Source organism: Musca autumnalis, unplaced genomic scaffold (assembly GCF_047663935.1).
Source record: "Musca autumnalis isolate F117 unplaced genomic scaffold, ASM4766393v1 scaffold_3, whole genome shotgun sequence".
NCBI lineage: Eukaryota > Metazoa > Arthropoda > Insecta > Diptera > Muscidae > Musca > Musca autumnalis.
Genome location: NW_027411866.1, coordinates 240,175,658 through 240,199,585, shown reverse-complemented (window position 1 = coordinate 240,199,585; position 23,928 = coordinate 240,175,658). Strand labels below are relative to the sequence as shown.

The 23,928-nt window shown below is 31.7% G+C and overlaps 1 protein-coding gene and 1 long non-coding RNA gene across 31 annotated transcripts in view; one reads left to right on the top strand and one right to left on the bottom strand.

The window, feature by feature from the left end:
* The window catches only part of dnc (phosphodiesterase dunce), a 1,334,769-nt gene that overhangs the window by 1,121,234 nt on the left and 189,607 nt on the right, over positions 1-23,928 (top strand). The window lies entirely within an intron of this gene.
* LOC141399208 (uncharacterized) lies at positions 13,433-19,476 on the bottom strand. Its single transcript, XR_012411787.1, has 2 exons — positions 16,039-19,476; positions 13,433-15,821 (listed from the first exon to the last, which is right to left on the bottom strand). It is a non-coding gene; the product is annotated as an uncharacterized lncRNA (long non-coding RNA).

Genomic DNA, 23,928 nt, shown 5'->3' with positions numbered 1-23,928 from the left:
ATATGAAAAAACTTTACTAACTAAGTTTGTTGCACATGACATGCACTTTCAGAATCTGTGTCGTTTGCTCAAGTGTGCAAAAATTTTTAATTAAAAATAGTCATACGACACGGTGTTCCCTAAAATTGATTTATAATTTTTTTTAAGAAAATAGTTGATATAGCGGAAAGGTTTGCTATTCCAGTAAAAATTTAATCCAAGCTATTTATTCTAGACGGAGATGTTCTGGTGGGCGGCAAATTTTTTCAATATTTAGGACTTTGTATCTAACCACTCACTTAGTGTATTCGTGTTAATGGCCTAAAGGAGCTTCCTTATTTTGCGTAAACGAATTGATATGAACAAACTACACTAACAAAGTTTGATGCGCACGAACTACTCTTTCAGATTCTGTGGCAGTCGATCAAGTGTGCAGCGATTTTTAATTAAAATTCGTCATACGACATCCTGTTCCAGGGGATTCATTTTTAATTTATTTATTGCTAAAGAAACCATTTTTGTTTTGCGTAAACGAATTGATATGAAAGAACTTTACCATCTAAGTTTATTGCACTCGACTTGCACTTTCAGAATCTGTGTCGTTTGCTCAAGTGTGCAACAATTTTTAATTAAAAATAGTCATACGACCCGGTGTTCCCAAAAAATTACTTTCTAATTTTCTTGAAGAAAATAGTTAATATAGCGGGAAGGTTTGCATATGCAGTAAAAATGTGGTCCAAGCTATTTATTTTAGGCGGAGATGTTCTGGTGGCAGCACATATTTCAAAATTTTCAACTTATTATATTCCCACTTAGTGTATTCGTGTTTATTGCCTAAAAAATCTTCCTTATTTTGCGTAAACGAATTGATATGAACAAATTTCGCTAATAAAGTTTGATGTACACGAACCACTCTTTCAGAATCTGTGGCAGTCGATCAGGTGTGCAGCGTTTTTTAATTAAAATTCGTCATACGACATCCTGTTCTAAGGGATTAATTTTTAATTTATTTATTGCTAAAGAAACCATCTTTGTTTTGCGTAAACGAATTGATATGAAAAAACTTTATTAACTAAGTTTATTGCACTTTACTTGCACTTTCAGAATCTGTGTCGTTTGCTCAAGTGCGCAACAATTTTTAATTAAAAATTGTCATACGACCCGGTGTTCCCAAAAATTAATTTATAATTTTTTTGAAGAAAATAGTTGATATAGCGGAAAGTTTTGCATTTCCAGTAAAAATATGATCCTAGCTATATATTTTGGCCGGAGCTGTTCAGGTGGGCAGCAAAATTTGGAACATAGTATCTCCCCGCTTAGTGTATTCGTGTTTAGTGCCTAAAGGAGCTTCCTTATTTTGCTTAAACGAATTGATATGAACAAACTTCGCTAATAAAGTTTGATATACACGAACCACTCTTTCAGAATCTGTGACATTTGCTCAAGTGTGCAGAGCTTTTGAATTAAAATTTATCATACGCACCCGTGTCCGTGAAAATAATTTTTAATTATTTGAAAGGATATAATTGTTTCTAACAAAGTTTTATGTGGACGACTCAGCCTATTAGAGTCTGAGAAATTTGTTGCAGTGTGCAAGAAAATTGAAATAAAATTAAGCATACGTCCCATACTCGAAAAAAATAATTTGATTAAATTTAATTGATATCAAAAAACTTTACTAACAAATGTTGATGCAGAAGACCTGCACTGTAAGAATTCGCCAAAGTTGTTAAAGTGTGAATCCATTCGAGCTGTTAAAGTGTGCAGTAAATTATATATAAAATTATTCATACGTCACCCCATACGTATAAATAATTTCCTAATTTGCTCAAAGAAATAAATTATCTAGAGGAGAAATTGATATATTCCGAATTACCAAAGGCATGAATTGATCAAATATGCAATAAACTCAATTTCTTGACAATCACGAATTGATATCAAAAAACTTTACTTGGCATGTTGTGATGTAAAAAACAAATCTTTGATGTTGTGGCGATTTTAATAAGGTGTGCAATGGTTTGGAATTAAAATTAATTATACGCCACCTAGCAAGAAATTAATTATTAATGTGAAATAATTTTATTTAGGCCTTATTTTTAGGAGAAAAAGAGATACTTATACGCCACTTAGCAACAAATAGTTATTTTTTTAAATATCCATTTTTCTTAAATATCCTAAGCGAAAATAGACCGAATTGTACATAAATTAGTAATTATTCCCATAAAAAGTAACAATTATTTTAAAATCACGTTTTTATGGTCTATCTTATTAATATCAAAGCCTCTGGTACTGACTATGTGAGGTTAGGCACAAAGGAACTTAAATCAAAAATCGTTACTTAAAATTTTTTGTTGTAAAAGAAATGGTCTTTGAGTTTGGGCGTGATTTCATCAATGGTTTGGAATTAAAATTACCTATACGCCACAAATCAACAAATTAATTATAATTAATTAATCATACGGCACTTTATATTTATTTAGGTCAGAACTTTGAGGTGGAATAATTTTCTTAAGGCTCTATTTTTAAGCGAAAACGAATTGATATAATAAAACTATAGTAGAAAATGCAGTTGCGGAGGCACTGTTCTTTAAGAATTTCTGCGTTTTGATAAAGTGTGCACTGGTTTTGAATTAAAATTACTAATACGCCCTCTACTAAGAAAATATTTTCTATGTGATTTTCTTCAATATTCTTAGAGATAATGTATAGAAATGGTAAATTTAATAAAAACAGTGTTTAGAAAAATTGTGGAATAATTTTTAATTTAATTTTTAGGAAAGGAATATTTATGCGGCTTTTTATACGCAAAAATCAATTTCAAATTTCCTCAATGAAAATAATTGATCTAGAAAAGCAGTTGATAGATTCTTAAAGGTGTTCCCCTTGTCTGAAATTGTTTAAGTGTGTAGTAATTTTTGTGAATAAACAATATCACTAACTTCCGCTATGCCCTCCCCTGACATGTTTTATTTACTTCTATTTTTAAAATGCTTTCAAGGAAACAAACTTTGTTTTCAACTCCGTTTGACTATTTACTTCCAAGAAATCTTTTCATTTCATGCATTACTTAATACCCCCTTAGAAAGTCTTTACACAACAAAGTTTTGATGGCTTTAAAAGTCGCTTAACAGTAGGCTATGATTTCAAAATTTATGAAAGCCAATTTCTCTTTTTCTCTCAACAATATCTTACCTAACGATGCTAAAGTAAAACTCATGCAAATTTGGTTCTAGGCTTAAAATTTGGCATTATTTTTGTTTTGTGAAACAAAATGGCTGTCACGTATTTTTGAAAGCATTTAAAAGTCTTGTGGCTTTTTTGCATAAACGAAAAAATAAGGATTCACCTAGGTGCGTATGTCGTTGTAAATATGAATACATACTCAGATATGCTTTTGTACAATTTCCGTACATTACACATTTTTCGCACATATGGAAATTTGCAAAAAAAAAATAATCCATATATTTTAAATTTTCTCACATATGGAAATTTCTAAAAAAAAATACACAAGCTATATGTATGACTTCTGCATATGGTGCCACCTTCAATTTACTCTTCTCTTTGTTTTAAAGTAAGGTATGGGTGTATATTTGTGGTTTCACATACAAATATTTAGACATTTGATACAACAATTTCCGTACAATTTGCCTTGTTTCTCACATATGGAAATTTGCCACCAGCAATTCTATGAAATGTATCACCTTTTTATTCTTGGTCTTTCCATTTTGTTTCCTTGTTCCTTGTTGTGTAATCCCCGTAAAAATCTCATATCATATCTGTAATATCTTCTTACAGCTGTTAACATGTTAATGCCTTTGACTTTCGCTCTACATTCAAACATGCGTATATCTTTCTCTTTTCTTACTTTGATTTATAATAATCCCCCCTAAAAGTAGGCAATGTTCTTTTCTGTCACTACAATACAATAAATCAAATCAAAGTAAACAAACGAACTTTAGGCAACAGATTTTGTTGACATATATCATTGAATTTGGTTTTCTCTCTTGCAATGAGTTTTTCGGTTTTATAGCCAAACTTTTGTTTTTTTTTCTTGATAGAATTTTCTAAAAAAGTTGTTTTGTTTATTAACTCCCTATGGGGAAATATTTAATTATTTTATAATAATAAAGCATATATTTAGGCGTAATGAGTTTTAGAATATTGACTTTGTTTTATTGCATATGGAAGTTGGTAAATTTAATAAAAAAACAATTTTTAGAAAAAAGAGTGGAATAATTTTAATTTAATTTTTAGGAAAGGAATATTAAGGTCAGAACTTTGAGGCAGAATAATTTCCTAAGGCTTTATTTTTATGTGAAGACGAATTGATATAATAAAACTGTTGTAGAAAAAGTTGTTGCGAATGCACTGTCCTTTAAGAATTTTTGCGTTTTGATCAAGTGTGCACTGGTTTTGAATTAAAATTACTAATACGCCACCTACTAAAAAGACATTTTCTATGTGATTTTCTTCAATATTCTTAGAGATAATGTATAGACATGATATTTTTATAGATTAGAAGTTGGTAAATTTAAAAAAAAAAATAGAAAAAGAGTGGAATAAATTTTAATTTAATTTTTAGGGAAGGAATATTTAGGTTTTGAACTTTGAGGTGGAATAATTTTCTTAAGGCTTTATTTTTAAGCGAAAACGAATTGATATAATAAAACTAGTAGAAAATGTTGTTGCGGAGGCACTGTCCCTTATGAATTTTTGCGTTTTTATCAAGTGTGCAATGGTTTTGAATTAAAATTACTAATACGCCACCTATTAAGAAAACATTTTCTATGTTATTTTCTTCAATATTCTTAGAGACGATTAATAGAAATGAACCGAATGATTTATTCATAGATTTTCTTATTGAAAAATAGTAAACTTTTGTTAAATTTTTTTAAAGCATATTTTAAAATCGAACTGAAATCCATACCAATAGTATAGCTATGTGATCTAAATTTCTATGCGAAAACGAATTGATATGAAAAAATTTTACTTAACATTTATTGTTGCTAGTTAACCGATCTATAAGATTCTGCTGGATTTGACCAAGTGTGCAATGGCTTGAAATTAAAATTACTTATACGCCACCTATGAATAAATTAGTAGTGAATGTGAAATAATTTTCTTTAGGCCTTATTTTTAGGTGAAAACGAATTGCTATCATAAAACTCCCATAGGATGTTTTTTTGTGCAGACACTGGCCTTCAAGAATACTTACGACTTTATCAAGTGTGCACAGATTATCGATTAAAATTACTCATACGCCACCTAGTAAACATACTTTTAGCTATTTTCTTAAATATCCTTAGCGATTATGTATAAAAATGGACGATTTTATTTACTTACTAATTATTCTCCTATAAGAAATTCAAAATAATAATAATAATAATAACAACTAAAACACCATCTGTCTTACCCTATTTGAGGTCGATTTCTAGGCGAAAACGAATTGATATCAAAAAATTTTACTAACAAATTTTGAAGCGGGTAATTTTTCTTATCACAATTTGTGGCCCTAACCCATGTGTGCACTAAATTTTAATTAATGTCAATCATACGCACCCATGTTCACAAAAAAATAATTTCTAATTTTCTCAAAGAACAAATTGATCTAGAAAGGTGATTGGTATATTTAGATAAGAGTAATTCTATTTTTTCGTCAATGCTTAAACTTTTCATGTATGCAACGTATCGTTTTTGGAAAAGGTATGTTCCTATGGCCCCATACCAGGTCGCACAAGAGAAGCCTATATATATTGCGAAAACGAATTGATATCAAAAAGCTTTACTAACAAATGTTGAAGCGGATAATTTTCCCTATTAGATTCTGCAGCGTTGCCTCAAGTGTGCAGTTAATTTTAATTAATGTCAATCATACGCACCCATATTCACAAAAAATAATTTCTAATTTTCTGAAAGAAAATAAATGATCTAGAGCAGTGATTGCTATGTCCACATAGGTGTCAGTCTAAGCTATTCGCCTATACTCAATATGTTCATGTGTGCAACTTATCTTTCTTGGAAAAGTGGCATAGGAGCCCCCTCCATAACAGGACGCACAAGAGAAGCCTATTTATATTGCGAAAACGAATTGATATTAAAAAACTTTACCAACAAATTATGAAGCGGATAATTTTCCCTATCAGATTCTGTGGCGTTGCCTCAAGTGTGCAGTTAATTTTAATTAATATCAATTATACGCACTCATATTCACAAAAAATAATTTCTAATTTTCTCAAAGAAAGTAATTGATCTATAGCAGTGATCGGTATGTCCACATAGGTGTCAGCCTAAGCTATTCGCCTATGCTCAACATGTTCATGTGTGCAACTTATCTTTCTTGGAAAAGGGGCATAGAAGCCCCTCCATAACAGGACGCACAAGAGAAGCTTCTTTATATTGCGAAAACGAATTGATATCAAAAAAGTTTTCTAACAAATTTGGAGCGGATAATTTTCCCTAGTAGAATCTGTGGCTTTACCTCAAGTGTGCAGTTAATTTTAATTAATATCAATCATACGTCCCCTTGTTCACAATAATTAATTTCGAATTTTCTCAAAGAAAATATTGGTATGTCCGCATATATGCGAGTCTACGATATTCACCTGTGTTTAAAATATTCATGTGTGCAGCTATCTTTTTTTGGAAAAGTTATCCTGAGGTGATCTTAGGTAGTACAAAGTCCTGCATTAAACAAATAACTTTACTTTTAATTGCGAAAATGAATTGATATCAAAAAACTTTACTAACAAATTTTGAAGCGGATAATTTTCCCTATCAGAATCTGTGGCACTAACCCAAGGGTGCACTTAATTTTAATTAATGTCAATCATACGCACCCATGTTCACAAAAAATAATTCTAATTTGCTCAAAGAAAAAAATTGTTCTAGAAAGGTAATTGGTATATTTAAATAGATGTAATTCTAATTTTTTTCAGCAATGCTTAAACTTTTCATGTATGCAACGTATCGTTTTTGGAAAAGGTATTTTCCTATGCCCCCATCCCAGGTAGCACAAAGGTTGCTTCTTTTTGTTGCGAAAACGAATTGATATCAAAAAACTTTACTAACAAATTTTGAAGCGGATAATTTTCCCTATTAGATTCTGTGGCGTTACCTTAAGTGTGCAGTTAATTTTAATTAACATCACTCATACGCACCCATATTCACAAAAACTAATTTATAATTTTCTCAAAGAAAATAATTGATCTGGAGCAGTGCTTGCAATGTCCACATAGGTATCAGTCTAAGCTATTCGCCTATGCCCAATATGTACATGTGTGCAACTTATCTTTCTTGGAAAAGGGGCATATAAGCCCCGCCATAACAGGTCGCACAAGAGAGGCTTCTTTATATTGCGAAAACGAATTGATATCAAAAAGCTTTACTAACAAATTTGGAAGCGGATACTTTTCCCTATTAGATTCTGTGGCGTTACCTCAAGTGTGCAGTTAATTTTGATTAATATCAATCATACGCGCCCATATTCACAAAAAATATGTTCTAATTTTCTCAAAGAAAATAATTGATCTAGAGCAGTGATTGGAATGTCCACATAGGTGACAGTTTAAGCTATTCGCCTATGCTCAACATGTTCATGTGTGCAACTTATCTTGGAAAAGGAGCATAGGAGCCCCTCCATAACAGGTCGCACAAGAGAAGCTTCTTTATATTGCGAAAACGAATTGATTTCAAAAAACTTTACCAACAAATTTTGAAGCGGATAATTTTCCCTATCAGATTGTGTGGCGTTACCTCAAGTGTGCAGTTAATTTTAATTAATATCAACCATACGCACCCATATTCACAAAAAATAATTTCTTATTTTCTCCAAGAAAATAATTGATATAGACCAGTGATTGCTATGTCCACATAGGTGTCAGTCTAAGCTATTCGCCTATGCTCAATATGTTCATGTGTGCAATCTTATCTTTCTTGGAAAAGGGGCATAGGAGTCCCTCCATAACAGGTCGCACATGAGAAGCTTAATTACAGGTCACACATGAGAAGCTTATCTATTGCTAAAACGAATTGATATCAAAAAAACTTTACTAACAAATTTTGTAGTGGATAATTTTCCCTATCAGATTCTGTGGCTTTACCTCAAGTGTGCAGTTGATTTTAACTAATATCAATCATACGCACCCATATTCACAAAAAATAATTTCCAATTTTCGCAAAGAAAATAATTGATCTGCAGCAGTGATTGGTATCTCCACATAGGTGTCAGTCTAAGCTATTCGCATATGCTTAACATGTTCATGTGTGCAACTTATCTTTCTTGGAAAAGTGACATAGGAGCTCCTCCATAACAGGTCGCACAAGAGAAGCTTCTTTATATTGCAAACACGAATTGATATCAAAAAGCTTTCCTAACAAATGTTAATGAGGAACACTTGACCTGTTGGAATCTGTAGGATTTGTTCAAGTGTGCAGCAAATTGTAATTAAAATTAATCATACGGCACCCTGTATGTAAAAATTGATTCCTTATTTTCTCAAAAAGAATAATTGATCTAGAAATGAAATTGATACATTCGCATAGATCTTAAGCTTACCTAAGAAATTCCTCTGGAATTGTTCAAGTGTGCATTATATTTTGGAATACACAGCATTTATAAATTTATTTATACGGCACCTTGGACCTACAAATGCATTCATAATTTAAATAAGAAATTGATATTTATAGCAATATAAATATGATAAGGCTTAATGAAAAGACGCATTGTTGTTTGAATGTTTTTGTGTTTAATTGCTTTCCATATCCCAATATCCTTCATAATTTATGACACACATTTTTCCGTTTAGATTTTTAGCCACAGCAATGAATTGGTAAAATTGTTTCATTGATTGGACAATAATTGTGGTCATAATTTAAAGAAATTTCGTGAAAATCCACCATACAAATTACTATGGTACGGCTTAACGATAGCCTATCGCCTTATTATTTAAGGTTTTTGTATCAAATGGAAAACATTTAGAGGGTGAGCATTGCAATATACTTTTTTTCTTTTTTCGAATCATCTTAATGTATATGTGTTGTAAAAAATCCATACACAAATTCATTTTTAATTGATTTCTCTTGTCTCCATAAATTCCAATACCCACCCCTAAAGGATATGCCCTCTTTTTTTCTAAACATTTTCAAAAAATAAAAACAAAATCTGCAAAATGCTTTTTTCAATTGAAATATCAATTTTATGGCATTTGCAGTTTTATTTTGACATTCCTCTTAATTTTTTGTGTGTGTTTTTTTTTCATGGAAATGTCCATTCAAAATGCAATGATTTTTGTCATAAATGTCCTTGTTTTTAATTGACATAAACCGCCAAAACATTTGTAAATAAACTCGAAACTTTGATACACTAAAATAGCTGTCACAAATGTATGCCAATCAATTTCACTCTCATCTCTTCCTCTCGCTCTCTTTTGATTTCTACTTCATTTAACATGCATGACATGGTCAAAATTGATTTTTGGTGAATTTTTAATTACAAATCTTGTCATTTGTTGGGTTTTGGATGATGAGCCCATATAAGTGGATTTTAAATTAGCACAAACAAACTAACAAATTAAAAATGTTGTTGATATTTGGTAATTATTAGGTTAAAGATTATTAAGAGATTGAAATTATTGTTAATCATACGCAATATGTGATTAGATGGGAATTAAAATTAATGTAACTCATACGCAACATGGCCTGGAAATTTTAAAATTTATTAAATTAAAATTGGAAAATAATTCATGTCATATTTGGCTTATTTTGGAAGGAATTTAAATTACTATTACTAATACGCCATGACGCATTGAATGGAAATTGAAATTAATGTAACTCATACGCAACATGGCATAAAAATTAAAAATTTATTAAATTATAATTGAACAGAAATATGATTTGAATAATTTGCTTATTTTGGAAGGAATTTAAATTAATATTACCCATACGCCATAATGCATTGACTGGAAATTGAAAAAATTAAAAATTTATTAAATAAAATTGAACAGAAATATGATTTGAATAATTAGCTTATTTTGAAAGGAATTTAAAATAATATTACTGATACGCCATAACTCATTGGATGTGAATTGAAATTAATGTAACTCATACGCAACCTGGGAAATAAATATAAAATCATATCATCATGAAATTATTGTTACTCATACGCAATCTGTGATTAGATGGGAATTAAAATTAATGTAACTCTTACGCAACATGGCCTGGAAATTTTAAAAATTATTAAATAAAATTTGGAAAATAATTCATATTCATTCATTGTCATATTTGGCTTATTTTGTAAGGAATTTAAATTACTATTACTCATACGCCATGACGCATTGAATGGAAATTGAAATTAATGTAACTCATACGCAACACGGCACAAAAAATTAAAAATTTATTAAATTAAAATTGAACAGAAATAGGATTTGAATAATTTGCTTATTTTGGAAGGAATTTAAATTAATATTACCCATACGCCATAATGCATTGAATGGAAATTGAAAAAAATAAAAATTTATTAAATAAAATTGAACAGAAATATGATTTGAATAATTAGCTTATTTTGAAAGGAATTTAAAATAATATTACTGATACGCCATAACTCATTGGATGTGAATTGAAATTAATGTAACTCATACGCAACCTGGGAAATAAATATAAAATCATACTTAAATTCTTATGTTCCCACAAACAACCCCAAAGGGACAAGGGAGACAATAAGTGCACCTAGATTCACATAATCTCAACGATGTGGAACCACTTTTCATCATCGAATCAGAAACATGCCTTTCTTAAGACATAATTTGGAGAGGAATAAATCAAATTTAGCTTATTTTGATGTATTCCTCTCCCCACCTCGATTCACATTAAATTGAAAAATAGTAACATTTTCTTAAAATTATGTTAAAGCACATTTTAAAATCGAACTGAAATCCATACCAATAGTATAGCTATGTGATCTAAATTTCTAGGCGAAAACGAATTGATATGAACAAATTTTACTCGACATTTATTGTTGTAAATTAACTGATCTATAAGATTCTGTGGGATTTGATTAAGTGTGCAATGGCTTAAAATTAAAATTACTTATACGCCACCCATCAATAAATTAGTAATGAATGAGGAATAATTTTCTTAAGGCCCTATTTTTAGGTGAAGACGAATTGCTTTCATAAAACTCCCATAGGACGTTTTGTTGTGTACACACTGGCCTTCAAGAATTCTTGCGACTTTATCAAGTGTGCACAAATGTTCGATTAATATTACTCATACGCCACATAGTAAAACATACTTTTACCGATTTTCTTAAATATCCTTAGCGATTATGTATAAAAATAGACCAAATAATTTAATTACGAATTGATATCAAAAAACTTTACAAACAAATTCTGTTGCGGATAATTTGCCCTATCAGATTCTGTGGTGTTACCTCAAGTGTGCAGTTAATTTTAATTAATATCAATCATACCCGTATTCACAAAAACTAATTTATAATTTTCTCAAAGAAAATAATTGATCTGAAGCAGTAATTGGTGTGTCCACATAGGTGTCAGTCTAAACTATTCGCCTATGCTCAATATGTTCATGTGTGCAACCTTATCTTTGTTCGAAAAGGGACATAGGAGCGCCACCATAACAGGTCGCACAAGAGAAGTTTATTTATATTGCGAAAACGAATTGATATCAAAAAACTTTACTAACAAATTTTGAAGCGGATAATTTTCCCTATTAAATTCTGTGGCGTTACCTCAAGTGTGCAGTTAATTTTAGTTAATATCAATCATACGCACCTATATTCACAAAAATTAGTTTCTATTTTTCTCCAAGAAAATAATTGATCTAGAGCAGTAATTGGTATGTCCACATAGGTGCCAGTCTAAGCTATTTGCCTATGCCCAATATGTTCATGTGTGCAACTTATCTTTCTTGCAAAAGGGACGTAGGAGTCCCACCATAACAGGTCGCATAAGAGAAGCTTCTTTATATAGCGAAAACGAATTGATATTAAAAAGCTTTACTAACAAATGTTGAAGCGGATAATTTTCCCTATCAGATTCTGTGGCGTTACCTCTAGTGTGCAGTTAATTTTAATTAATATCAATCATACGCACATATATTCACAAAAATTAATTTCTAATTTTATCCAAGAAAATAATTGATCTAGAGCAGTGACTGCTATGTCCACATAGGTGATAGTCTAAGCTACTCGCCTATGCTCAATATGTTCATGTGTGCAACTTATTTTTCTTGGAAAAGGGGCATAGGAGCCCCTCCATAACAAGTCGCGCAAGAGAAGCTTCTCTATATTGCGAAAACGAATTGATATCAAAAAAACTTTACTATCAAATTTTGAAGCGGATAATTTTCCCTATTAGATTCTGTGGCGTTAACTCAAGTGTGCAGTTAATTTTAATTAATAACAATCATACGCACCCATATTCTTAAAAAATAATTTCTAATTTTCTCCAAGAAAGTAATTGATGTAGAGCAGTGATTGGTATGTCCACATAGGTGTAAGTCTAAGATATTCGCCTATGCTCAACATGTTCATGTGTGCACTTATCTTTCTTGGAAAAGGGGCATAAACCCCTCCATAACAGGTCGCACAAGAGAAGCTTCTTTATATTGCGGAAACGAATTGATATCAAAAAGCTTTACTAACAAATGTTAATCAAAAACACTTGGCCTGTTGGAATCTGTAGGATTTGTTTAAGTGTGCAGCTAATTGTAATTAAAATTAATCATACGGCACCCTGTATATTAACATTTATTCCTTATTTTCTCAAAGACAATAATTGATCTAGAAAAGAAAGTGAAATATTCACATAGATGCTAGGCTTACCTAAGAAATTCTTCTGGACTTGTTCAAGTGTGCATTATATTTATTGGAATACATAGCATTTATAAATTTATTTATACGGCACCTTGAACATAAAAATGCATTTATAATTTAATTAATAAATTGATATATTCACATAGAAATGTAAATATTAAGACACAACTTGGAGAGGGTTAAATCAAATTTGGCTTATTTTGATGTATTCCTCTCTGGCCGATTGTATTTGATGCTGCACCGTACCTATGAATTCTTACATATGTATAACAAACTGGCTCATAAATCCACTACCTTATGTTTGTTACCTTAATGCAAAGTCAACATTAAAAACTGCTGCTGTTCCGGCATAAAATGTCATGTCTTAAAGATATGATAAAGTAAACAATGACAAAAAAGCATTCCATAGCCAAAAGGGTAGTAATACTTTCTCAAAAATTCTAGCTAGTGACTCACTTCATGCTTCCAACAATCCCACACCTCTCCAACTATTCAGCCATTCATCCCACAATCAAAGTGATTGTTGATATCTCATGCTTTTCCATTTTGACATTTAAATTCTCATACTTTGTATGCAAGTGTCACTTGCACACAAACACAAGCCAATCCAAAAAAAAACACCAAAGGAAGCATAAAAACATTCCCAGACTACATTGTTTTAAAAATAGCTTCCAAACTGCAACAAAGTGCCACAGTTAATACCAAATACCTCAGTTCTTTGGAGGGAGAGATAATAATAAAGTTGAAAGTAAAACTAAGACGTACATAGTAAAATGTCAGGACAAAAATAAATATTTACGCACATCTGTTCATGCTGATGCTGCTGGTACTTCATTTTGATGTGAAGTGAAGCACAAAAAAAAAATAAAAAACTGGGGGAAATATTTGGTTTTTATTGCACAAATAAAGAGCAACAAATTTTCTGTGTGCGTCATTGTGGGGAAAATTTTTAGTTTTTTTGAACAAAAGGTCAATTCCATCAGGAATAAGTTGTGTCATGAAGTATGTTTTGGTATCAAAAGGGGGCGAAAACTATTTATGGAATTTTTCAATAAAAAAATACATATAAATATATATTTCCTATTGTGGCTTTAGGAGAGGAAAATTAACTTTTCTCAACCAAGAATGAAATATTTTTAACTGGAACGCTTAATTGGATGTCTGACAAAGGCCGACATAAACCGACATTCGAATAATACGCATTGGCCTTTCGTAATATTGTACATCGTAATATGTCTTTCAAACTTAGATCACGTTTGGAGATGGAATACATCGTTTCACTTCTTCTGGCATTTTTTCTGGTTAATAATCTTCCTATTCCTATTACTTACTTACTTAGATGGCTTTTATATTAAACAGAACGTCTTGTTCCATAAGCCGAACTAAGAATAGATTTCCAAACGCTGCGATCTTTTACTTTACTTCTCCAATTTTGGATGCCATGTTTTGCGATATCTTCTTCAACATGGTCTTTCCAACGGAGTTTTGGCCTTCCCTTGTTGCGTATACCGTCGAGTGGCTCGTATTCAAATGCCTTTTTGGCGGGGGCATCTTTATCCATCCTGCTAACATGGCCAAGCCAACGCAATCTTTGTAGTTCGATACGTTTTACTATATCGATGTCGGTCGGCTGGTATAGCTCGTGGTTCATACGAGGTCGGTATTCACCGCCAACGCATTGATTCATAAATCTTTCGAAGAATTTTTCTCTCAAACACACCAAGTTCTGCCTCACCTTCTTTCGCAAGTACCCATGATTCAGATCCATACATAAGTACGGGTAGTATCTGTGCGTGGTAGAGTATAAGTTTTGTTTGACGAGAGTTTGTTTTACTTTTAAACTGTTTACGTAGACCAAAGTAGCACCTGTTGGCCAATATTATTCTTCTTTTGATTTCGAAACTGATGTTGTTCGTTTTATTTATGGCGGTGCCGAGGTAAATAAAACCATTTACTACCACAAAATTGTAGTTCTGAACATCAACAGTTGGTCCGAGTCTACTGGACGTCTTGCGAGACCCACTTTGGCAGACTCCTTTTTAAATTTTCGCAAAGGTGGCTGTTATGGATCGAGTTGATCGACCTATTATATCAATATTGTCTACGTAGGCCACTAACATATCCTTATTGTATATAGTGCTATTTTTATCTCTATCGGTATATACATTCGCTTCTCGTATGACCTTTTCCAATAGAATGTTAAGCAGGTCACACGATAGGCTGCCACCTTGCCGGAAACCTCGTTTTGTTTCAAAAGGTTCCGGGAGGTTCTTTCCTACTTTAGCAGCTGATCTTGTATTAACCAATGTCTTTCTGCATAATCTTATAAGTTTTTCGGGGATACCACTCAGACATGGCTTGAAACACCTTTGATCGAATTGGGCTGTCGAAGGCGGCCTTATAGTCGACGAACAGGTGGTATGTGTCGATCTGTCTTTAGTGGGACTTCTCCAGTATTTGGCGCAGTGTGAAGATTTGGTCAATTGTCGATTTACCAGGTCTAAAACCACATTGGTATGACCCGATTATGTTATTGACCATGAGTTTTAAATGTTCACACAGTACGCTCGACAGCACTTTGTATGCGATTGGGAGCAGACTTATGCCTCTGTAGTTTGTACACACTGTCTTGTCTCCTTTCTAGTGTACGGGACATAGGAGGCTGAGGTTCCAATCGTTGGGTATGCTCTCTTCCTGCCAAATTTCGGTAATTAACTGATGCATACTCCTTATCAGCATTTCGCCACCGGTCTTGAACATTTCGGCGGGCAGCCCATCAGCTCCTGCTGCTTTATTGTTTTTCAGCCGACTAATTGCTGTCATGATCTAGCTTTGGCTAGGTGGAAGACTTTCAACGTCGTTTTTTGCGATTGGTTGTGGTGTATCTTCATCGCCGCCCATATTCGATACTAAGAGCTTCATGAAATGCTCCTTCCAGTATGCTATCTGTATCAGTTACCAGTTTGCTTTCATGATATTTGCAGGAGAATGTGCCTGCACCATACCCTTCTGTCTGGTGTTTTACACCAAATGTGTTCTTCTTTGGCACGGCGGTGCCGAAGTTTTTCGGCAATTTACACACATACGAACCGGATGCATAGAAAGAGCGTACGAAATAGAGATAATGTTTTGATTTGTTTTGGTTTTGTAGCGTGCGTGCACAACAACACACTAACACACAGTCATAAATTGCATACATTCACATTTTGGTCTGTACTCTTTTTGGTCACCCTTGTTTTACACTCTGGTAAAATTTGCGGACTTCATTCTGACTCCTGAACATCTCGAGTTTCTCACGCTCACGTTTTTCTTGCTCTTTCTTTTTTTCTTGTGAAAATATGCTTCTCCTCTCTCCTCTTCTTACGATATTTTTCTTTCGTGCTTCGTGTTGCTACTGAATGCAGGGTTGCTTTGTATGCCGCGTTCTTTTCTTCCGTTGCCTTACGGCACTCCTGATCGTACCATAGATTTTTACGTGGTGGTTTTTGGTACCCAATCACAGATTTTGCGGCAGTTTCAAGTGAGTGGGCTATTCTTTGCCATTGCGCTTCCACATTATGGGGACAAGCAGTTCCGTCTTCCAGCATGTCATGAGTCAGTTGAGCGGAATAGGCTTGTGCTACCGGTTGTGTTTGCAGCTTCTCGACATCCAGCTTTCGTTCTGTGTTAGATCGCACTTTTGCCGCAACCTAAAGGCGAGTGCGTACCTTTGCTGCTACAAGGAAATGGTCCAAATCGATGTTCGATCCTCCAATCGATCGGACATCTAACACACTGGACGAGTGTCTTCCGTCTATCACAATAAGATCAATTTGGTTTCTTGTTTTCCCATCTGGGGATATCCACGTGGCCTTGTGTATGTAGAGGTGTTGGAATCTGGTACTGCTCACTGCCATGTTTTTTACCGCTGCAAAATCGATCAGCCTCATTCCGTTGTCGTAGGACCAAGATATTTTCTCTCCCAATTTTAGCATTAAAATCTCCTAGAACAATCTTAATGTCATGGCCAGCGCAGCGGTCATATGCTCTCTCTAGGCGCTCGTAAAATATATCCTTGGTCTGTTCATCTTTCTCTTCGGTCGGGGCATGGGCGCAGATGAGACTGATGTTAAAAAACTTTGCTTTTATACGGGTTGTGGCAATTCTCTCATCAACCAGAGTGAAGCTGGATATGAGATTTTTAAGCCTCCGATTTACCATAAATCCAACATAATCGTTTGTTATTTTTACGTCTGCCCTGTTCCATCGCACTTCCTGTAAGGCGATAATATCAGCTTTGTACTTGCCAAGTATATCCGCCAGTTCGGAAACGGCACCTGCTCTGTAGAGAGTCCTGACATTCCAGGTGCAAATTCGCAGATCACGGTCCTTAAAACGTTTGCGGAGTTTGTCAACTTTAGAGGGGTTTGTTTTTCTTCTTTTTCTTTGTTTTTTTTTTCATAGTAGGCGGTGTTTTGCCGGGGTGAGTTACTAGCCCAACGCGCAACCGAAGTTTTTAACGTTCTTATGGGTGAACGCCCGGCACATGTTAGCTAACTACCTTCGACGGATGTTAAAGGCAGCTCCCCAGGTGACACCACGGGGAGGTCAGTGTCCACTTAAGATGAAAGAGGGACCAAGATTAATCCTGGGCTTTGCCATGTTAAAGCCGGTCAAGACCGTTGCTTGGTATCATTCATCCCCTACGCCACCCTCCTATTCCAATTAATGAATTAAAATTTTACAATCTATATTGATGCCTTATTTTTTTCAAAACTCAGCTCCTAAAAGTATGCACTTATTCATCGCTAAACCATAAAGTGTGCAGTTTTTAAGTTGTTAAAATTGTTTCAAATAATTTTTCTCTTCCACGGTGCACCACAGCCTTTACAAAACGCAAGCCATGTTCAATATTTTTTTCTTTTTTCCATGCATAATTTTGTTTTCATGCACCATCGCAGTACTCTATAAATACAATGTATGAGCCTTAAAGTATACTCATTATTTTGTTTATTATATATATTTAGTGGTTTGTTGTTGTTGCTGTTGTTTTACAAGCCTTATAGTAAACTAAAAAGGAACATTGATGCCGAACACGAAAACCACATGTTGGATATTATTTAGACTAATAGCTTGAACATAGACGGAAATAACTATGGCTTATAATCGATAGACACGCACACATGGTTAAGGAACAAAATTACAGGTTAAAACATTTTTAAATTTTATGGGGGTACAAATAACAGGTATAGGAATTTATGCAGAATGATCCAACTCATGGAGGGACAACCAGTGAGCTTTAGAATGTAAACCTTGGTGTCCTCACGTATTGCATACTAGGGAATGTTAAAAGAAGAAAATGGGATTCTAAAAAACGATTCTAATATCTCTACACTGGAAAACAAAACTGCTCTGATTGGCTTGTTATAACAAAGTTTCGAACTTATCTTCGTTTCTCTTTCACATCAAGTCACCTGAGGTCACTTGGGAAAATAACGCCTGTTAAGGCTTAACCTGCAATAGGGAAGCAAAATATATTTCTGCTATTTTTTCTTTTTTCATTTTGCATCCCCATAAAATAGCTTCATGAATTTCCATGTTAAATATTATTTTTATTAAAAGTAAAACATGTGCCGCCTACCAAAATGCAAATATGCCCACATGGAAAAATATATTAAATCTACGTGTTCTACCCCTATACCACACTTCTTTCTATCAACAATAACATGTATGTTTTAACAATATAACCATAATTTTCAATTTTTCAATATGTTGCTGTTGTTGCAAATACTTGTTTTCATATTAATACCCTTAAGGTTTGAATATTCAAATTGTTGACATATATACATATATACTCATATGTGTGTATATGAACATATTACATAAATATTGATGTTTTGGTTTTTATTCTCTACCACCACCACCACCTCCACCTACCTAACTCTCTCTCCATTTTGGGTAAAGTAACCAAGGCAATCATTGCATTGTCATAAACATGTTTGAATATACAAAACATATTTTTGATTTTCATGTTCACAAGTACAGTATATCGACAAAAAAAACAACAACGACTACGATGATAGGAACAACATATGTTTGATTCTTGTAAATATGGTGACAATTGATTTTTAAATAAATAATGTTATTATTTGTCTATGTATAAGGAAGCATGGCACTTAAGGGAATAGGGGAATTAAATTTTGAAAAGCTGTTGACTAAAGATCGCCTAGTGGGTTATTAAGAAATTTTTCATAATTTAAATTGTAAATAATACTATTTGTAAAATATTGGTGCACACTTTTAGGGGTTTTAGTGTAATAGGAAAGATGACCATGAATGCAAAGAAAATAAATTTTGATATGCGCTACAATCGATGAAGAAAAATCTGGAAACAATATTATTACAATTTTATAGTATGTATGAGGAAGCTGCAAACTTGAGGGTGTATGGGATATATGTATGTTTTAAAAAGCTGCTGACTAATGTGCCTTGCGGGAAAATGTTGCGTGTAACTAATAAGATTTGGAAAAAATGGTGCATACTTTTAAGGATTTTCTTCGAATAGGGAAGAATGACACTGAGAAGTAAGGAACTAAATTTTGAAATGCAGCACAATCTATGAAATAATCTAAAAACAGTGTCAAAATTCAGGAAGGGGCAATTGGGATAAAAACTTTAAGTAAAAAAAATAGACGGCGTAGTCGACAGATCATTTTTGGGTTTTTTTAGGTTTTCAGGATTTTCCTTGGAAATGGCTCGAAATGCGACTAAAGAAAATGTTGTAGCAGTGAAAATCCTTCTACATTTCCTAGCAAAATCCTTAAAAGCTAAAATAAATCTAAAATGTGAACTTTGACCGCGATTTATTTAAAAATCCCACCAGCTATTTTTTGCTGTTTCAGAATCTCAAACAACTTCCCACGTGTAAGCGGTTTTCATTTTTAGAAAAATTGTGCATACTTTTAGGGGTGTTTGGCTCCAATAACAAAAATTATAATAATAACTCGGAAAATTATTCAATCCATAAAATAAATGGTAATAAATGGTTACTCTACAGATAAAGGGCCCAGAACTGGAAACACAAGTGGATGAAAATGGGTCCTAAAAGAAAAATGTTCCAGTATTTTTGAGGGGAACTGAAATTAAAAAAATCAAAAATGTTATAAATATTATTTAAAATATATATTACAAATCCACGTTGATGAACAATATTCTTTAAAAAAGATTTTAAAAATCGACGTTGGTGAAAAATTTTCTTTATAAAAGATTTTAAAAATCCACGTTGGTGAAAAATATTCTTTACAAAATATTGTAAGAATCCACGTTAATGAAAAATATTGTAAACATTCACGTTGGTGAAAAATTTTCTTTAAGAAAGATTTTAAAAATCCACGTTGGTGAAAAATTTTCTTTAAAAAAGATTTTAAAAATCCACGTTGGTGAAAAATTTTCTTTAAAAAAGATTTTAGAAATCCACGTTGGTGAAAAATATTCTTTAAAAATATTTTAGAAATCCACGTTGATGAAAATTTTTCTTGAAAAAAGATTTTAAAAACCCACGTTGGTGAAAAATATTTTTTACAAATATTTTAAAAACCCACGTTGGTGAAAAATATTTTTTACAAATATTTTAAAAATCTACTTTGGTGAAAATTCCTTTTAAAAAAATATTGTAAACAACCACGTTAATGAAAAAAAAATATTCTTTAAAAAATATTTTAAAAATACACGTTGGTGAAAAATATTTTTAAAATCCACATTGATGAAAAATATTTTAAAAATACACGTTGGTGAAAAATTTTGTTTTAAAATATTCTAAACATCCCCGTTGGTAAAAAATGTTGTTTTAAAAATATTTTAAAAATCCACGTTGGTAAAAAATGTTCTTTAAAAAATATTCTAAAAATCCACCTTGGTGAAAATTGTACTTTAAAAAATATTCTAAAAATCCACGTTGGTGAAAAATATACTTTAAAAATATTTTAAAAATCTACAATGGTGAAAAATATAATTTAAAAAATGTTTAAAAATCCACTTTGGTGAAAAATATTCATTGTTCTTTAAAAAATATTCTTTTAAAAATATTTTAAAAGTCCACGTTGGTGAAAAATATTGTTTAAAGAATATTTTAAAAGTCCACATTGGTGAAAAATATTCTTTAAAAAATATTTAAAAATCCACGTTGGTGAAAAATATTCTTTGTCCTTTAAAAAATATTTTAAAAGTCCATGTTGGTGAAAACCATTGTTTAAAAAATATTTAAAAATCCACGTTGGTGAAAAATATTCTTTGATATTTAAAAAATATTCTTTTAAAAATCCACGTTGGTGAAAAATATTCTTTGTCCTTTAAAAAATATTTTAAAATTCCATGTTGGTGAAAACCACTGCTTAAAAAATATTTAAAAATCCACGTTGGTGAAAAATATTCTTTGATATTTAAAAATATTCTTTTAAAAATCCACGTTGGTGAAAACCACTGTTTAAAAAATATTTAAAAATATTCTCTTAAAAATCCACGTTGGTGAAAACCACTGTTTAAAAAATATTTAATAATATTCTTTTAAAAATCCACGTTCGTGAAAACCACTGTTTAAAAAATATTTAAAAATCCACGTTGGTGAAAACCACTGTTTAAAAAATATTTAATAATCCACGTTGGTGAAAACCACTGTTTAAAAAATATTTAAAAATCCACGTTGGTGAAGAATATTCTTTGTTATTTAAAAATATTCTTTTAAAAATCCACGTTGGTGAGAAATATTCTTTGTCCTTTAAAAAATATTCTTTTAAAAATATTTTAAAAGTCCATGTTGGTGAAAACCACTGTTTAAAAAATATATAAAAATCCATGTTGGTGAAAAATATTCTTTGTTATTTAAAAAAATATTCTTTTAAAAATCCACGTTGGTGAAAAATAATCCTTGTTATTTAAAAATATTCTTTTAAAAATCCACGTTGGTGAAAAATATTCTTTGATATTTAAAAAAATATTCTTTTAAAAATCCACGTTGGTGAAAAATATTCTATGATATTTAAAAATATTCTTTTAAAAATCCACGTCGGTGAAAAATATTCTTTGATATTTAAAAAAATATTCTTTTAAAAATCCACGTTGGTGAAAAATATTCTTTGATATTTAAAAATATTCTTTTAAAAATCCAAGTTGGTAAAAATGTTCTTTTAAAAATCCACATTGGTAAAAAATGTTTTGTTTTTTTTTTAAATCCACGTTGGTAAAAAATATTCTTTTAAAAATCCACGTTGGTAAAAAATTTTCTTTAAAAAATATTCTTTTAAAAATCCACGTTGGTAAAAAATTTTCTTTTAAAAATCCACGTTGGTGAAAAATATTTTAAAAATCCACGTTGGTGAAAAATGTTTAAAAAATCGACGTTGGTGAAAATTTTTCTTATAAAATTGCACGTTGTTAGAAAATATTCTTTAAAAAATATTTTGAAAATCCAATTTTTCAAAAAATAAATTTTAATAAATGGTGCATACTTTTAGAGGGTTTCGCTCCAATAACAAATTTGGTAACACGTACAGATAGAGGGCCAAGAACTGGAAACGCAATTGAAGAAAATAAGTCGTAGAAGAAAATAGCCCCCTCTATTTTTGACGGAAACTGAAAGCATGTCACTTTTTCAAATCAGCTTTTATTAACCCACTTAGTGCCGAAATTTTTTTGGGTGGGAAAACTGAAGATTTCAGTTGAAAATGATATTTTTCACACGTTTTAAGCATTTAAAAATAAAAAAAAACTTTTTCTTTAAAACGTATAGTTTTCCTGCAATCGGGCATTTTTTAAAAGTCCCGAAAACTTTAAAGGGTAATATATGTAGGTGTATTCTTCCATGACAATCCCTCGGCTTTTGATTGAGAAAATAATCTTACTACATTCCTAACAAATCCCTGAGTCTATATGGGCGTAACACTTATGATTAAATTTTTACCGCATATTTAAAATTTTCATCAAAAGTCAAAAATGACAAAAAAGTCGATCTTTTTTGGAATTGCTTGCGTTTGATGCCAATTGCGTGAAAATGCATAGGCAAAATGAAGCTTTATAAGCATGAAATGACAGATAACAGGCAATAATATAACAAAACGCTAAAAAACCCCACAAAAATTTGCGAAAATATCGAGTTTTACGTCAGTTTTTACAACCATTTTTGTGGCGTTTAAACGACCAGTGGCTTTATGTGGGGTAAATAGCATTTGCTAGTTTCACATTTATTTTATTCAATTTAAAATAAATAAGTAGAGGGTTATTGATTTTAAATTGAACAACAATAGAGAAAAATGTTCTAACAAATTTCTACCTAGGACTACCTAAATCCTAAGTATAGGTAATCTTGGTTTGAGATTTTTTTAGTTTACTTTTATGATGATAAATTTTTCCTATAAATACTAAACCCGTTATTAAAGGAAGGTTATAAAAACTATTAATTTAAAAAAATAGCTCCTCAAAGGATACACCTATTTTTAAGAAAAAAAAAACAAAAGTATGCCAATTTTAGGCGTTTGTATATTAAATTCAAGCTATTATTATTTTTTAATTGTAAACACAAGAATTTGCATTTCTGAAAATGTATTTTAAATTAAAAATATATCAATAAAACTCTCGAATGTGTTTACATAAATCACATCCTAATTTTATAAAATACACATATTTTCTCTATTTTAATTCCCTTTAGGCCTTATGGCCAACATGTAGGCGGAAGTAAATTGTTGTAACTGTTGTTTACCCAAGGATGTAAAGAAGTTGCCGATCGATCCATCAACAACAGCAAACAATATTAATTAATTTGTATCTCTGAATTGACGTCTAAAATTGAATTATTTATCAAGATGCGAATATATTAAATAAACACAATAAATGAAATTGATATATCAATAATATATTGTTGTCGTCGTCGACGTTTTTGTTGTTGTTGTTGTCGATGGGCAAATAAAGTTTAAAAAGTAAATCGAAACGAATATTAAAATCAGTAGCAGCATCATCATCGTCCTCATCATCAACGTAAAAGGTAATAGACCAGGAAATGTAACAAACATCAAAGTCAATTGAAAGTTGATAGGAAGAGGTTGGTGCAGTGGGGGGTTTCAATACACAAAAGAAAGGTAATGGCAATGTAG